Source organism: Uranotaenia lowii, chromosome 2, assembly GCF_029784155.1.
Source record: "Uranotaenia lowii strain MFRU-FL chromosome 2, ASM2978415v1, whole genome shotgun sequence".
Taxonomy (NCBI): domain Eukaryota; kingdom Metazoa; phylum Arthropoda; class Insecta; order Diptera; family Culicidae; genus Uranotaenia; species Uranotaenia lowii.
Window position 1 is genome coordinate 257,460,002 of NC_073692.1, and position 17,854 is coordinate 257,477,855.

At 35.4% G+C, this 17,854-nt stretch overlaps 1 protein-coding gene across 2 annotated transcripts in view; it reads left to right on the forward strand.

Moving 5' to 3' along the window:
• The window catches only part of LOC129748113 (zwei Ig domain protein zig-8-like), an 870,358-nt gene that overhangs the window by 801,159 nt on the left and 51,345 nt on the right, over positions 1-17,854 (forward strand). The window lies entirely within an intron of this gene.

Genomic DNA, 17,854 nt, shown 5'->3' on the forward strand with positions numbered 1-17,854 from the left:
AAATGGCTACGGTACTGAAAAGCCGTCAAGAGAAGCTATCTGCATGTGTTTGACCTTGAAGAAAGACTTTCTTGGCAGCAGAAAAAATTACACACACTCCCCTCGTGGGAACGTATTTTTTCCACTTATGTACGCTAAAGGTCAGATTTAATAATTTTGAAAAATAGTATAAAGAAAAAACGGTGTTTTGGTTATACTGACTCGTTTATTAATCTCTGATTTTGATCTGTTTAGATGAATTTTATTGATAAAATCATCGCTTTGAACCATATTATTTGAATTCTGGATATATTCTTAAAATTTTCATGCATTTTTATTAAGATTATAATAAGTGAGCTCTTATTAATATTTGGTTATTTTGTATAATTAGTGTGCTCTTATTAATACATGGTAATTTGGTGTAGTTCAAGAAATTTGGCATCATAAGTCTCTTGGTCCTGAGAATGGTTAAAGTAACAATTCTGTACCCTTCCCAGAAAGTCGTTGGCTCAATAGCGGCACCTTATCCAAAGCAAACATATGGAAAAATTGTGACTTGAAAATAAGGGAGCTCCCATTAAATTTTCCAGTTTATTCTTAAAGGCGTGTAATAGTTAATAGTGGTTAAAACTGGGCGAAGAACATTCGAAAAAAATATATCGGTAAATTTTTATCTTTTCTGAAGAAATTTTGGAGCCGGGAATTTTCCATGCGGTTCTTAAGCTCACTGCGCAAATATGATAGGTAACGGACCAGAACCAAAAATCGTTGAAAACATTAGCACTCTTTTGATCTACATGTAGAGTAACGGACCTATATCGGACCGCTTTGGGAAGTGGCTATGCTATTTTTTAAAACGAAGAAGTACATGTTACAATTTTTTATTGCTTTATCCGTTCATTACGAAGATCAAGACTTATTCTATCGAGCCATATCGTCGTTTGTTGCACTGTGAGCTTAAAAACTCGTTTCTTCGATCATTACTTTGGTCGGTATTTTGGACCATCAGGTTTCAATTTTGGACCACCTTCTGGATATATTTTGGACCACCCTTAACCTAAATATTTTTTTTCTAAATTGTGCTAAATTAACTATATTGGCGATTGATGCGCAATTCTGCGAATAATTCAGTAAATCTTGTACTTTCTTATTCTTGTAGTCAAGTTTTGTTTGTTCGATAAAAAATTGTAAAAACAGGAAAACTCCCCCGTTATATCGTGTGTTTGAAATGTTTTGGAAATTCTGATAGCACACTGCAATCTCGACGAAATTTGGTCTGCAGTGTTAAATACTGACCAGTTGGCTTACCTTTAGAATCAATTCTTAGAACGCAAATCTCTTTCAGGCAACCCAATGATTAGTTAAGAAAGTCTGACATCAATTGATGCATTTTGACCAGGCCCGTGCGAAGGACCCATCCATGGGGGGGGGGGGTTTTCGAAATTCAAATTTAGCCAAAAATGATAACAATTCCAAAAACACACAATAAATAAGAAAATTGATTGCTAAACCATTTTCTTACTTATTATTATTATTACACAAACTTAAAAATAGTGAATTTTACTGATAAAATAAATCAAAATTCTCAAAACAACTCAAAATGACTGTTTCAAATCAATGCTATTTCCGGTAAGTCATTGATAAATTATTCAAAATTATGTTCCTAATTCTGAACTAGAAATTAGCTTGAAGATGAATTCTAAGCAGTCTAGTTTTCAAATTTAAAATCAAAGCTTTTTTTTCAATAAACTCGTCTAACCAGTTCAAAATCGTATTAATAGAACAGCAAATTGGTGCCTAAGATTGAATTATTGATTTGGTAGAATTAAGCGTCCTGAGCTCGAACAAATTTGGACTATCACCTTGCGTTTGATGTTTATTAGCTTAATTATGTATCAGTTTTAAGTGACATCAATCATTAATAACTGATGAAATAACAAATCTACGTTTAAGAAAAAAAAAAGATTTTGATTTTGTTCATTATACCTATTTAATTCAATTAAGAAATGATATTTCAAAGATGATAATGCAAGATCTAAAAAAGTTAAATTCCGCAGTTTTTTTTTATTTTAAAAGGGTATTATCAAAAGTATTTCAGATACAACTGAACAAAGCTTAAAAAAAAATTAATCCATTTAACAAAATTGTTCAAACTTGCAATACGATTCTATTTTTGCTTTAAAACAGCTAAAATTTAACTTGGAAAAGTAAACAATTAGAAAACCTCTATAACTTTTTTCGCAGAACTCAAAATAACTTAAAGTCTTGATTTAATACCTTTATTTTGAAATATTTGTTTTGTTTTAAAGTTTTGTCAAAAAAATGCAGAGATTTATTAAATGATTGTAAAATATTTTCAAAAGTTAATTAAACAACAAAAACTGATAGAAAAGTTCCATATATAGATCAAGGGCACCTAAATTAATTAAAATCAGCTTTTAAATTTTTGTGAATTTTGTGGCCAAGTGCAATTTCTCAAAACGTTTTTGAGTGTGATGTTGAGCATTTAGAAGAACAAGAAACACATAATAATATTGAGAATGGGATTGATTTCTTGAAGAATATGTCATATTAGCACGATTTTTTGAGAATCAACATTTTTTGTAATAAAGAAGAGGATACTAGGTTCAAGATTTTGTTTTGCTATTTCTGATGACCATCGTGGGTCATATGATATATGGCTTCCAACATGTTGATTTAAAAATAAGTATTCGTATTAATTTTGAAGTTAAAATGGTTGGTCTCCAATTCTGAATCTGTTTGGTTACACTTCTTAATAAAAACTCATTCTAAAGACGAGGTAGAGTTTTTGTATGTCAAGATTTGAGTTTCAAAACAAAAGATTGATTGAAATGCAAAAATTAGTTTCAATTTGTGAACGGCATATATGTATGTAGTGTCATGAAATAGAATGTCCCAAGCCTAGAGTGATTCAAGAGTAATTTCCGCCGGAGGCGAGAAGAAATTTCAGATTTTTTTTTACACTTATGGAACATCTTTTAAGATCAAGTAATTTTCCTTTACTACGTTGAAAATTTTACTTGGAAAAAATCTCCATGGGGGGGGGGGTTAAATCCCTAAAGCCCCCCCCGTTCGCACGGCCTTGATTTTGACTATACTAAGCCAGATTTTTTTTGCTGAAAAATAAACGAAAATTCGGTTTAATATTTAAAACAACTTTAGTTCTACGAAAAAAAATATCGTTGGAGGAATTTTTTTAACAGTTTTTTTTTCAAAACTTGCATATTCAACGGGGCTAAAAAACTATATTCTTAGTACATTTTCGCTTGTAGTTTTTAAACACATTTCAACAGTTGTTTTCCTAAGTTTTAAAACATAGATAGCTATAGCTGAATATATAGGGGAGAATGAGGATACTTGATCCCTGGGGATACTTGATTCCTTAGCTATATCTCGATACTGGAATGTCTTACAAAGATCAAATGTTCTAGAAAAATGTGCAAAAATGAGCAAAATAACAATGCTTGTAGTTTAAAAAATTTTAACAAAATAATTGTTTGAGTAATTGAACTTTGTTTGAAAAATTTCACAAAATGTAACTTGAAGATCTTTTTTCATCACTTTAAAATGTTCCTTACATGGGAAAATTATGAAAAAAATATTTGTTCCAATGTATCAATCGTTCGAGCGTAAAATGAACTTCATAATGCCATATTTTCAATGCAATGGAAAACTTTCAACTTTTTTCAGAAAAAGTTTTCTAAAATGTTGATTATGGGTACAATTGATCCCCTAGAGTTGGGTACAATTGATCCCCCCTTCCAAACGGCATATTCTTCTTCTGAATTGATCGTAATGATTGCTGATTGCGAAATTACTAATACTTATCCAAAAACTAATATTTATCAAACAATTGTCTGAAGAAAAGTGCAAAAATAATTAATTTTCTCCTAATTATAAAAAAAACGCCTTTAAGTATGCAATATTATTAGCGTTGAGACAAAGTAATTAGATTTTATGTAGTCGGCAATACAAGAATGGAAATACTTAGCTTTGTCCTGTATTCCGACGTCTTTTCTTCGCTATCATCAAGAAGAAAGTTATTGCTCCAATTTGCTACAATTTTCGCCCTTTACCGGAAAACAGTGTCCAGGTTCTTTGATCCCTCTGGCTAAATTTGGCGTTTCATCCGAATGCAGTTTTAAGAATTTGCTAAATTTTCTCTTCTCTTAATTTCGTAGCAAAAAAACACACACGTCATAAACAAGCGTAGCCTACTCTTTCAAATAAAAGTTCGAAAAACAGCTACCTTCGAAAATTCGTCAAAAATTCTGCCAAATTACGTAAACTTTTCAATCCTCTTCTCAAAATTTATCTGGTGTGACTTAAACAATTCTGACGTTTCATTGATTGAAAAGTACGGTTTTAACACCACTTTTTTACATTTTTTGTGGCCATAATGTTGAAAAATTTCAACAAAAATATATACTTATGTGCAACGCGTATAGCTTCTAACTTCAGCTTTCTTGGACACTAAGTGATTTTTTTTAGCATTTCTAAGCGCATTTTTTGCGAAGCATGTTTTTTTGATTTATTTCCTTAGATTTTGAATTACGGAAAACTGAAGTATTGTGGTAGAATAATGTCTGATAAACATATTTGAGTTACAATACGCGGTTTCCGGAACTATAAGTTCGTTGTAAAGCCGCGACGTACCTTTCTGCTTAAAATGCGTAACGCTGAAAATACGCTTCCTCGTCATTGTCTTTTCTTTAGTTTTGATTTTCTAACGTTCGAAATAATTTTCAGAGCAATAGTTTTTAATGTTCTTCAAAGAAATTTGAAAAATATAAACGAAAAGGCAAATAAGATTATTTCGAAAATCTTCTCAAAAATTCTCCCCATTCGAAACTTTGGAAGAATATAAATTCTATCTTAGGGAGCTCCAGGGAAAATTCTAAAGCTGAGATTAACCTGACTGTTAATAACCGAAATATTTACTAACAATACAAAAGAAATTTGTGAACTTTTCAACTTTTATTTTACCAGTATTGCCAGAAATTTGTTAGATAATATTGTAGTCGATCCATCTTTCGACAAGTTATCTTTCCTAACACCATATTCTTGAAACCTGCTACATTTAATGAAGTTGTTCAAACTATAGGATCATTGAGAAACAAAAAAAACTGTGGTCCTTGTAGGATCTAATAAGGCTAATACATGACAAATTTAGTATTTCTTGGAGATTAACTTAACTCAGTGTTTCGAAATCAAAGAACACTCTCATACATGACACAAATTCTGCAATTGGAAGAGAGAGATGTCACAAAACGGTTGAGATTCGAGAGAGTCTTGAGAACAAACGAAAAGAAAGCAAATTCTCAAGTCAGTCAGAAAACTATTCTTGTCACGAACGGAAGTTCTATATAAACGTAGGTGGTTTAAATTTTGTTAGTTAAAAAAAGTTATTAAAACTGAATGTGGTGAAAGAAATTCACTACAGTCCTGATAGCGTTCCCTGCAGGTTTTTAAAATCTAACTGCTTAGAAACAGCACGTAGGGTGAGTGCTCCTACTTTGGAGCTAGAGCCTATTTTAGTCCTAAAATGCCGAAATCAGACATAACTCATTTCTTTAGCATAGAATCAAGACACTGTTATGTAAATAATGAACTTTCATTCTTCCTTCATCCTATCATACATTCATACCACTATTCACATAAAAAGAAATTTTTATAAAGAAATTAAACGTTTATCAAAAAGTACGTTTTCTTTAGTGGTAAAACAACTATGCTTAATTAGTGGAAAGCATTTCGAAAAATCAGAGAGATTAAGAAAAAATCTCATTATTTAACCATTGCTGTGATGAAAATAAACTATACTGTCTATTTTTCCTTAAATAATTGAAAACCATAGATAACCCCGAAAAACAGATAAAGAGTCCAAAAATAGGACCCTCTCGGCAATGATGTTTCATTTTTAGACCTGACATCAATTTTTTTTTTCAATACTAACCAATCAATTCATGTAAAAATTTTCATAAGCACATAATTCAGAACCTATATTGATCATTTCCAACATTTTTGTCAGTTTTAGGTAAATATGGTACAAGTAAACACAAAAAACCTTCTAACTATTATACTGCTGAGAAATGTGCTAATGAAGAAAAAGTTTGAGATATTCATAACAGAAATTGAGGTGTTTATTTGAACTGTTAAAAATCCATAATATAAGTTTATGGAATTTTTTATTTGAAATAGAATTTTCCTATTTACTGGCATTTTAGATCTAGGTCCAATAAAGGGTACAAGTCCAGTACCAAAACAGGAACAGTAGGTACAAAGTAGGAAATTTTGATCATCCATATCTTTGAAATCTATCAAAAACGGCATAACCAAGGATCAAGATTCTCATTGAAACTTGCAGATAAGACCATAAACAACGAATGGTTTTTCTTCCTTACACTTATGAGAAAAACATGGGTTAATATAAATCACCGCTTAAAGGGTCCAAAGAAGGGCAACTAACCCTATTTTAACTGCAAGCTTTAATCCTGTTTAGGTATCGGGGCGCTATCCCGAAAGTCCAAAAGCCGCTAGAGTGGTTCTCATCTTCAAAGCAGGCGATGTAACCAATATAAATAATTACCTACCGTCCAATTTCAACCCTTAGTGTGTTTAGCAAAATTTTCGGAAAACTCCTCGTAAGTCGACTCAATAAATTTAGAAAAAAAAATAACATCTTATATAGCATACAATTCGGTTTTAAATGTGGGTCTAGTACGCTTATTGTAATGCGTGAATTGATAGATTCGGTAATTAAAAATAAAGACATAAGAAAAATGTAGGAGGATTGTTTCTGGACTTAAAAAAGCCTTTGATACGTTTGATCATGACGTTCTCCTTAGGAAGCTGGATCGCTATGGAATAAGAGGAGTTGCTAGTTATTATCATTCGTAGCCACCTTACAGGACGAAAACAGTATGCAGGGTCACCATTTCAGCAAAAAAAATAGTTTATTGCAGCAATAACCTTTCTTCACTACAATCGAAAAGGTGTTAATATTTAGGGCTAACGCTTAATGAAACACTCTCGTGGAGTTTTCATGTGAATAACCTTAGAAAGAAAACATCGTCCTTTAGTGATATTCTATTGCGAGTTAGATTTTTTTGTCACGTCATGTTTTAATTAAATTTTCATCATCCTAAGTTGATTATTACGGGCGTAAGGGCACGTGTTTCAATCGGGTTTTTTATGAGCGATTTTCTTGGTGGTATCGAATTTTTTGGTCTTCTATTTTCGGTTCGTGTGAAAGGTTAGAAGAAGTACTGCGTGGTGAAGTCCTACGCTTCACTATCGAGCAAGAGCAGAAATTCATCCAACACTATTTTGCCAAAACATCCGTCGAATAGTGTTGTTATTGTTTTGGGTTGGTGGCAAGGGATTGCTATAATCAATACTTACACATCCAGCTGCCATAATCTATCCTGCGCTTTTGTGCTCGACAGCTTAACTCCTGGCGTTTAACTGCTCGAGTACTCGAAATCTCTTCTGCCTCCTTTTGGCGCAGTAAAGGTGACTGGCTGAACCACGTATCAAGTGTTGGAAGTCCTTGGATTGAGTACATAAACGAAACGTGGTACCTTCGCCCTTCGCGTTCTCGTATGCGCCTAGGGTAAAGGGCTATACTACTCCTCCAGCGAGTGGGTTTTTTTTCCGTAGTAGTTGTACCTTAGCCTCTTGCTACTACGTGAGGCGCTATAGGTCAAAAGGCTTCAACGACTTGTACCTTCGTGCGCCTTTGGTCGTTGATATTGGAAAAGGACTGCGTGACACAAGCAAGATTGATTCCTAACGAAATCTTCGGCTAGCCGCATGGCTAGCTCCGAAAGCCCCCCGGGGGGAGGTACCCCGCCGGGATTAACCTTTAGCAGAACACTACCAGAGTGGTTTGGACCACACGAAGACGTCATCATTTTGCAATTGAACCCGACTGTTTTAAATAACCTTCCAAAGAATCCATTTACCATCAGCAAGTCCGTCCAACTTGATGGTGGAAAAATTGAATATGCGAAAACTGAAGCCAAAGGAACCAAATACGTCATCAAGGTTCGGGGCCGAAAGTTAGCTGAAAGACTGATGAAGCTGGAAAATCTTATTGACGGAACACCAATCCAAGTGATACCTCATCCACTACTTAATTTTACGCGCTGCGTTGTCTCTTGCCGTGATGCTGTAAGCATCAAGGAAGATGAACTCCTGAACGAATTGAAGGATCAAAACGTAACAAACGTGCGACGGATAACGAGGAAAGTTGAGGAGCAAACGGTAAATACTGCCACGCTCGTGTTAACGGTAGCTGGCATTGAACGGCCTAATTACATCTATTTTGGTCTTCTCCGCATACCAACTCGCCCCTACTACCCAACACCTATGCTTTGCTTTAAGTGTTTGGATTACGGCCACACAAAACTAAAATGCACGGGTAAGGACAGATGCCAAAATTGCTCCCTTGAACATGAAGGAAAATGCGAAAATCACCCTTATTGCCAGCACTGCAAAAGCGGACATTCCTCTCTAAATCGACAATGCCCACGGTATATTATGGAAGAGAAAATTTGCAAGATGCAAGTAGACCTTAAAATCACGTTTCCTGAAGCCCGACGATTGTTTGAATCGAAACACAAACAACAGTCATACGCCCAATCATCTCTGCAAAACGAAATCGACAAGAAAGATCAGCATATACAACAATTGGAACAAAAATCATCGAGTTGGAAGACACCTGCAAGGCCCTGCGGTCGAACTTCCAGAAAGCTAAGATGTGGATCCAACGCTCCCAAAGCCTTGACAAAAATCGCTCCAGAAGCCAAGACAGAGGTCATCCATTATTAACAAATAACACCCAGATTGTCGTCGAACCACCCAAAAACGAAAACCCATCAAATGCTTCAAGGGCATCGTCACAGCAGACCTATCGTCCAAGTCGTTCTTTGGCACCAGCTCAAGTTCAAGTCAATCGCTCAACAACACCAGTGAAAATAAATCAAAACGACTCTCCCAAACAAACGCAGCCACCTCAGAAAAAAACAAGCAACTTCCCAACCATCCACCGAATCCGAATCCACCGACTTAGCATCTGGGAACGAAACCCCAATGATGTACTCTAGCCAAGATATGTTCTCCCAAAATTAAAACGACATCATGATCAATCCACCAAATACTCAAACAACAAACGCATCAGTATCAGACTCGGAAATTCTACCAGCATCACCACACCACAGTCCCTGTGCAATATCACCCACGACTCCAGACATTCCAAATTATAACAGCTCAATCACACCGAATCGTAGCATCAACAGAAGTCAGTCACCACCTAGAGAGGAAACCCTAGTTTTGCAGTGGAACCTGTGCGGGGCCCGCCCACGCAGAGCCGAGCTCCAGCACCTAATTAACCGCTTCGATCCAGTAGTAATTGCGTTCCAAGAGCTTCGTACTCCAAATCTACAAGGGTACCGTCAAACGGGGCATCATGCAACAGCGGGGTTCGATGCAACATTTATATAACACTACATTGAATCAATTTTTAATTTAATTTATTGTAATAAAGTTATCTTTTAATGATAACAAAATGATAATGACATAATTTCTCGCATCTTAAGCTAGTTGTCTTAAGTTTTTTATTTTTATGTAAAATTTGAAAATTCGAGCAATAAATGTACAAATTTTAACATTTTTTGATGCCGAAAAAAACTTTACCCAGTATGACGGATCGGCTTGATAAAACTACCTACAAAGTTTTTACAGGTTTCCTCATATTATACCAACATTGTTGGTGTAAAAATATTTTTCGAACAATCACCCAATTTTATTAAATGAATATTTTTAATATTCAGTTAGGTGTCTAGGGTTAAATGCAACAAAATGCAAATCCAAGAAATACCTTGTAAATCTTTTTTCCATGTGTTGGAATATGAATGTTTTGAATCACGCGTTTGTAAACATTTAAATTTCATTCATCCACACATTTATTTTTACGATTTCAGCTTTTAGAATTTTTCTTAGTATTATTTTACCCCTAAATGTATGCAGCATCCTTAATTTCAGAAAAAGTGTGAAAATTGGTTTTTACAGACCCAAAAACTACTGCAATTGGTGTTGTCATGCGTAATTATCTTTAAGACATCGCAAATATATTAAAAATTAAGAATTTTCGTACGTGTTCATAAGATTTTTCATTAAAAACAAAGTTTGTTGCAAGTTACCCCATTTTCTAAGAAGGGTGAAAATCGCATGTTTTTAGAAAATTAAAAAAAAAACTGAAGAAACCAATAATTTTTTTAACTACGCCAATTTGATGTCCCAGCATCCTTAAAACTTTTGATGCATAAAGGATACGATTAACTGTGAACATAAGTTTTTTAGAAGCTATTGAAGTTGAAAATTGTTGCATGTTGCCCCAGTTGACGGTATGTAAACAATTTCACCTGGCTTTCTTCTTCAAGTACATACCCCTATACATCAAGCGCCGGTCTTGGCGTTCGAGATGGCGTTCCCTTCTCCCTAGTAAGTTTAAACACAAACCTCTCAGTTTGTGCCGTTACCATTAAAGTGCCAATCAAAGTTACAATTTTATCAGTCTACATACCAACGGTGAAACACTCGCCTCGCTTGAGACGCAATTTGAAAACATAATCCAATCTCTCCCCCACCCCCTTCTGATCGTTGGTGATTTCAACGCCCATAGCACCACATGGGGTGGAAAACGTACCGATCAGCGTGGCTGTCTTATCGAAAAGCCAAGTGCTGAAAATGCTCTTATCATACTAAATTCTCTCGATCACACCTACTTCCACCTCTCCAACGGCACAACCAGTGCTATTGATCTCTCCATGGCCTCACTATCCATCTGCAATCGACTCTCATGGCAAGTTGAAAATGACTTGTGCGGCAGCGATCATTTTCCGATAAGGATAACCATGAACGCTCCTTCAAAAGCGCAACAAGCTCGTCGTCGCTGGCTAGAAAGTCAGGCTGACTGGCAACTTTTTGAAACAACCCTGTTAGAAATACTAGACCCCAACGCCACACCTACATTAAATGAAATAACAGAGGCAATTATCAAAGCTGCCGAGGCAAGCATACCACGTACTAGCGGATACTGCCGCCGCAAAGCTGTTCCATGGTGGAACGAAGAAATTAAACAATTGATCCAAGAACGCAGAAAAAAGTTAAGAAATCTACGGAATTTAGCACCAGATGACCAGAGGTTCACCGAAGCGCTCAAAATGTTTCAAACAGCCCGCAACGCGACACGTCGCGCTATATGTGAGGCAAAAAAATCGTGCTGGGAAAATTTTATTTCGTCTTTTTCCTCAGACACTCCAACTTCGGTGATGTGGCAGAACTTCAATCGGTTTTCTGGTAAACGTAAACATCCAAAAACAGTGCTCAAAACCCCCAATGGAATTTTAGATGACAGCCAGCAAATCGCTGATTTTCTCGGCGAACACTTTCAATCGATGTCAGACCAACCACCACTCCCTTTTCCTCCGACACCACGGAGTAACCGACAGAATAGAAATATCACATCGGATATGGAGAAACATTTTTCCATCCAGGAATTTTTCATCGCAACAAAGTCTAAAAGAGGTCGTTCCGTTGGACCTGACGAAATAAGCAATGAAATGTTGCGTCGCCTCCCGATTGCAACAAAAACACAATTATTGGACCGCTTAGCAGGAAACCAGAGATCAATATCTCTTACAAGTTGCCTTGGAAAAACCATGGAACGCATGGTAAATCGTAGGCTCGTTCAGTGGATTGAAGATCGTAAATTATGGAGCGCGAACCAGTACGCTTTCAGAAAAGGTAGGGGAGTGGAACAGTATCTTACGGAATTGGAAGCAGCTCTGGATACTCCCTTCGATAAAATGCAACACTCTGAGTTAGCATTACTTGATCTCAGCAAAGCATACGATACTGCACAACGAGCACCCATACTCACCACCCTCGCCAAATGGGGTATAAGTGGAAAACCTTACATGTTCCTACAAGACTTCCTCTCTAACAGGAAATTCAAAGTGTCGGTTGGAGGAGCGTTTTCTGAGTTCTAACCACAAAAAAACGGAGTTCCTCAAGGGTCAGTGCTCGCCGTAACTTTGTTCTTTGTCGCAATGGAGTCACTTTTCGCAAGAATTCCTCGGGAAGTGAAAACCTTCGTTTATGCAGATGATATTGTTCTCCTTGTCTCCGGAACACAAGTTAAAAGCTTGAGAAGCAACTACAAAATGCTGTTACCAAAGTTATAAAATGGGCTGATGAAATTAAGTTCTCAATTTCATCAGAGAAATCAAATATTTTACATGTCTGCAGAAGGAGGAAGCACAAATCAGTCCCACAAATTTTAGTTCACGGAAAAGGCGTTCCGGAAGTTAAAAAAGAACGCATTCTCGGGGTGACTTTTACCAAAACACTGAATTTCTCGCCTCAGATATTTGAAACTAAGACAGCACTACAATCTCGTTTGAATCTCCTACGTGCAACAGGTGGTCGGTCGTATGGCGGTCAGAGGAATTGCATCCTCAATTTGTTTAAAAGTATCAGCGAGTCGAAAATTTTCTACGCTATCAATACAATAGGAAGAAAAGGCACCAACTCATTGAAAGCACTCATGCCTGTTTACAACTCTGGGATACGCATCGCATCTGGAGCTATGCGCAGTAGTCCAATCCTATCAATGCATGCTAAAAGTGGTACATTACCGTGGAATTTCCGACTAACTGAACGACTTGCTATAAATACAATACGCATGCTTGAAAAACCACATGGTGTAACCACTCCCGCTTCAAAGCGGTCGAAAGAGACATTCGAAATACTAACTGGAAAAACTATACCTATCCTTGCTCGCTCTTCAACGGTTAGCAGTCGAGCCTGGAACGCGGAAAATCCAAACGTGGACTGGTCTATTAAAAAGCTATACAAGGTAGGAGAAAGTAATCAAAAGGCAGTCCAGTTATTTAAGGGGGGGGGGGGGGGTAGGGTCTAACACTTTCAAAAAATCGATTTTTTTATTTTTTTATTTTCTTATTGTAAAACATTTCAAGAATGTTGTGTCAAATTTTCAAGTCAATTGAAGCAAAACTGTAGAAGTTATAGGCCTTTATCTCCTCTTATCTAATACTGCAAGAAAGCAAGAGCAGAAACTTCAAACGCGTTTTTCTCGAAAGCACATTTTTAAAGTCCGTGGACATCGTCATTTGAAAACTACTTATCCGATTCTTTTCAAATTTGGAACATATTTTCTACATATAAAATACCAGACCCCAACGTTTTTCTTTTTTGATTTTTTTACTTTGGGGAGATTTTAGAGGTGAAAAATGGCGGATTTTTAAGTGAAAAATCGTAGTTTTTACTTCAAACACTTACAAAAATTTCATAAAAATATTTTTAAGTTAAATAAAAACGTTGGGGTCCAGAAAAACATCTATTAAAAATATTTTGCTCTGATTTTTTTAATTCAGATGATTCTGTGCTGAGATACAGTGTCCACCGCAAATCCTGTTTTCTAAAAGGCATCCTCGAAAGTGCTCCGTCACCGGCTCATTTTTCAATATTTTTCTACGAAAAAATTACTAAATGTTCTTTTAACAATGCATTGTATAATGCAAAAAATTTGAATACATTTGTTTGAACGATAGCTCTAGAAAAAACCCGATTTAATACACTTAACAGTGGATTGGAGCCTTTCTTACAGAGTTTAAATTATATTTGGAAATATATAAAATAATATAGAATATACATGATAGATTCCTTCCCTCTGAATCATATAAGTATGATTTCAGATATTCAAACACGAAAAATTCCAATCTCAATATAAAAAAATGATGCCTGATACGTTTTTTTGGGGAAAAGCGAACTGGTATGTAAGGAGCTCATTTTATGTATGGAAAGAATGGTATTTAAACAGTAGAATTTCCAAGATTTATAACACGCTGAAATGGTGCCGTGGTAGCAACCAGAACTTTCACGTTGCTGGTCACGGTTCGAATCTTACTGTTTTTTTATGCTTTTTTTTACTGAATAAGTAAAACCAACTACAATATTGATGGATAGCCGTGACGCGTGCCCTAGCATGATACCTTTTTTAGAGCTCAACCATGCATAGAGGAAAAATTCCCACAAAAGGAGGGGAAAGTAATATGACTATTAAATGATTAATCTCATTCTGTAAACTAAATCTGAAATCTTATTCTGATTCTAAAGTTTGAATTTTGAGTTACAACACTTAGTCTAATATTTGAATATAAGTTCCAATTTCAAATTCCAGGTTGATCTTTAATCCAAATTCTTAATCAGAATTCTAAATCTGAATTCTCAATCTGAATTCTGAATCTGAACTCTGAATTTGAATTCTAAATCTGTATTCTGAATCTGAATTCTGAATCTGAATTCTGAATCTGAATTCTGAATCTGAATTCTGAATCTGAATTCTGAATCTGAGTTCTGAATCTGAATTCTGAATCTGAATTCTGAATCTGAATTCTGAATTCTGAATTCTGAATCTGAATTCTGAATCTTAATTCTGAATCTGAATTCTGAATCTGAATTCTGAATCTGAATTCTGAATCTGAATTCTGAATCTGAATTCTGAATCTGAATTCTGAATCTGAATTCTGAATCTGAATTCTGAATCGGAATTCTGAATCTGAATTCTGAATCTGAATTCTGAATCTGAATTCTGAATCTGAATTCTGGATCTGAATTCTGAATCTGAATTCTGAATCTGAATTCTGAATCTGAATTCTGAATCTGAATTCTGAATCTGAATTCTGAATCTGAATTCTGAATCTGAATTCTGAATCTGAATTCTGAATCTGAATTCTGAATCTGAATTCTGAATCTGAATTCTGAATCTGAATTCTGAATCTGAATTCTGAATCTGAATTCTGAATCTGAATTCTGAATCTGAATTCTGAATCTGAATTCTGAATCTGAATTCTGAATCTGAATTCTGAATCTGAATTCTGAATCTGAATTCTGAATTCTGAATCTGAATTCTGAATCTGAATTCTGAATCTGAATTCTTAATCTTGTAAATCTCATTTTGATTGTTTTGCATCACACGGTTTTCAACATTGAAATTTCTTTCATCCAAATTTTTTTTTATGATTTCGGATTTTACAACTTTTAATAGTATGGTTTTACCCCTAAAAGTATGCAGCAAACTTAATTTCAGAAAAATTGTGAAAAAAAGTTTTCACAAAACAAAATCGTGTTTTCATGCGTAATGATCTTTAAGTCATCGCAAATTTATCAAAAACTGTGCAAATTGGTATTCTTGGAGAAACAATTCCAGAATTGAAAATTGATAAAGTGAGGAGAAATTTTACGGATGATGAAAAGAGCGAAAGAACATTTTTGCAAGGAAAATTTATTAACGTACACCATACTTTACCTCGCAACATCCAGCTTCATCAATTTTTAATTCTGATATTCTTTCTCCATGAATCTAAATTTTTCACCGATATGCCGAAAATAAATTTACAAAAATTCTGAATCTGAATTCTGAATCTGAATTCTGAATCTGAATTCTGAATCTGAATTCTGATTCTGAATTCTGAATCTGAATTTTGAATCTGAATTCTGATTCTGAATTCTGATTCTGAATTCTGAATCTGAATTCTGAATCTGAATTCTGAATCTGAATTCTGAATCTGAATTCTGAATCTGAATTCTGAATCTGAATTCTGAATCTGAATTCTGAATCTGAATTCTGAATCTGAATTCTGAATCTGAATTCTGAATCTGAATTCTGAATCTGAATTCTGAATCTGAATTCTGAATCTGAATTCTGAATCTGAATTCTGAATCTGAATTCTGAATCTGAATTCTGAATCTGAATTCTGAATCTGAATTCTGAATCTGAATTCTGAATCTGAATTCTGAATCTGAATTCTGAATCTGAATTCTGAATCTGAATTCTGAATCTGAATTCTGAATCTGAATTCTGAATCTGAATTCTGAATCTGAATTCTGAATCTGAATTCTGAATCTGAATTCTGAATCTGAATTCTGAATCTGAATTCTGAATCTGAATTCTGAATCTGAATTCTGAATCTGTATTCTTAATCTGAATTCTGAATCTGAATTCTGAATCTAAATTCTGAATCTGAATATGAGTTCTGAATCTGAATTTTGAATTCTGAATTTTGAATCCTGAATTCTGATTCCTAAACCTGTATCCTGAATTTGAAAACTGAATCTGAATTCTGCATCTGAAATTGAATCTAAATTATGTATGAGTATGTAGAAATGAAAAAAAAAACATAAATTCATTCTTCAACGCGGGTAAAAAAAACGAGGGTCATAAGATCTTCATATAAATTCCCCCCCAACGCAGTTTTCTGTACGGCTCTGCATTTTGTTGACACCCGGCATGGCTATAGACACTATAATTTCATATATGAAATTATAGTGTCTAATAGGCATGGCGACTCTGAAGGAAACGCCCATCCGCCATTTGCTGCATTGAAAAGCAAGAAGTGTAAGATATAAACACTGTTGCCGTATTTGCCCCAGCAGACTGAGAAACTGCCCAGACCACGGTGCGTCTTAGTAATGCCTTTTACCTATTTGAGTTTGAGCTGCTTTCAATCAAGCGTGCCGATGGTTTATTGGATAGCGCTTGCAACTTTGGATCTGAAGGGTTTTGGTTCAATTCTCGAGTTAATAAAAATATTATTTTTTTATTTTGATTATCTCCAATTTATAAATGATTGCTGGTGCTGCTGCTTCGAGGCGCCACTAGCAACTTTTTTTTATGCCATAATAAGTATGATATGTATTTCGTAAAGAAAACGGTTTCAACTATTTTGTTTTTTTCCCGTTTTTGAAAGGGTTGTGTAGAAAAAAAAATGCATTCTTTTGAGACTAAAATCATTTTAATTGTGCAGCCCAGTTTCGCAAAAACGTTCTTGACATTTTTAAAATGGCACATACAAATCCACGGACATCAACAGAACTCGTCGAGCTGAGTCGATAGGTACCTATAAAGGTATGTCTAAGACCCATAATTAATGATCTCTCAAATCGACCGATAACCAAACCTTTCTGTTAGAAAGGCAAAAATCGTGAAAATGGTGTTTTTTTTATACCCGTTAGACCCTACCCCCCCCTTAAACATCATGTTGAGCAACGCTATTCAAGTTTTCAAGAAATTTACACAGACGGATCAGTAGCAAACAATAAGGTAGGATTTGGCATTTTCTGCGGAAACCGAGAGGTGTGTCTTCAACTATCCGAAGAATGTACGATATTTTCTGCTGAAGCTATGGCGATCCTTCATGCCCTGAAAAATATAGCAAAAAAATCGAGATATCGTACAGTAATTTTTTCAGACTCTGCCAGTGTCTTGACTGCTGTAGAATCCGGTAATTCCTCGCATCCATGGGTTCAAGCGATAGAGGAAGAATTGAAAAAACTTAAACCACACTATGCTGGATCCCTGGTCATGTTGGCATCGAAGGAAATCAAAAAGCTGATGAACTTGCAGCAGGTAGAAGTGGTCAGAGAATCTCAAATGAAGTACCAGCCCAAGATATTATCACCTGGATAAGATCAGAAATAAGAGCTAAATGGGAGGAAGAATGGCAAGGTAACCGGCAGCTGTTTCTAAGAAGGATTAAATGTGACACATTACGCTGGAACGACAGGGATAAACCTATGGAACAACGTGCTTTGACTAAGTTGAGAATAGGACATACACTGCTAACACATATGGAATTCTTTACAAAAGGACTTTTAACATGCATATCGTGTAATGAGCCACTGACAGTGGCCCATATAATCGGACAATGTAGGCGTTATTCGAATGAAAGGCAAAGTAGTGGTATAGGTCATGACATCGCAACAGCAT